At 39.2% G+C, this 986-nt stretch overlaps 1 pseudogene; it reads left to right on the top strand.

The window, feature by feature from the left end:
- The first annotated feature begins 249 nt into the window (after positions 1-249).
- LOC103265382 lies at positions 250-983 on the top strand (annotated as a pseudogene).
- The last annotated feature ends 3 nt before the right edge of the window (positions 984-986 follow it).

The following is a 986-nucleotide window of genomic DNA, read 5'->3' as shown; positions in this document are numbered from 1 at the left end:
TCATAATTCAAGCTTAAAGATTTATTTATATTTTCTGAAAATTTTATATGTGAATTTGACAGTATGATATTTGTTAAAAACAAAAGAGGTTTTCAGTAGCTTTTTTTTAAAACAGGATTTATTAAGAGGACAGAAACACTTCCACAGTGGGAGGGGATCAAAGGGGTTTCCCTCAGTAGCTTTTTAAAAAACTGTGTGATCTGAGATACTCTTGAAAAAATGAATAAAATTATTTTTGTTTCATGCCAAGAAATGGATGAAAAGAAGCTGCTGGATCCAGGGTTGAAGGTTCGTAAAAGCCTCTGGGATTATACTCTGAAGAACCAGCATATGGAATGCCTGAGTGACTGAAGAAAATGGGTGCTAATGCATCTAACTATCCTCATTCGTGTTCCCCGAGGATAGGGGGGAATTCACAGGCTCAACAGACTTTTATAGGGACATCATCCTATTCTCAGCAAGGCTATGGTTGTGAGTCAAAATTGTATAGCCTTGACCATGGCCACGAGAAACCACAAGACAAAAAAAAGAGAACCTCTGGCCTTGCCACCCTCAAAAAGAAGTTTATTAAGCGTCGAAAATCGAATAGGTAAGCAGATCACGCCAAGCAGATGCGAGAACTCCTCTCAGGGTGGGATGTTAGAGATGTCAATGCATTAGTGGAGGAGTATGAGGGAACTTCCGCGTTAAAGGAGCTTTCTTTACATGCCAGTTTGGCTAGACCAGAAGCCCGGACTTTGCAGAAAGACATGGCTGACCTTTATGAGTACAAATACTGTACTGATGTAGACTTAATATTCCAAGAAACTTGTTTTCCTGTTCATCGTGCCATTTTGGCAGCGAGATGTCCATTTTTTAAAACACTGCTTTCTTCCTCACCTGAATATGGGGCAGAGATAATAATGGACATCAATACAGGTGGTATTGATATGTCCATGTTTTCTGCTTTGTTACATTATCTTTATACAGGAGAGTTTGGAATGGAG

This window comes from Carlito syrichta, unplaced genomic scaffold, assembly GCF_000164805.1.
Source record: "Carlito syrichta isolate Samal-C Ts95f unplaced genomic scaffold, Tarsius_syrichta-2.0.1 Scaffold98133, whole genome shotgun sequence".
In the NCBI taxonomy this organism is placed as follows: domain Eukaryota; kingdom Metazoa; phylum Chordata; class Mammalia; order Primates; family Tarsiidae; genus Carlito; species Carlito syrichta.
The sequence above is the reverse complement of the archived record's forward strand: the minus strand, read 5'-3'. Positions and strand labels throughout refer to the sequence as shown.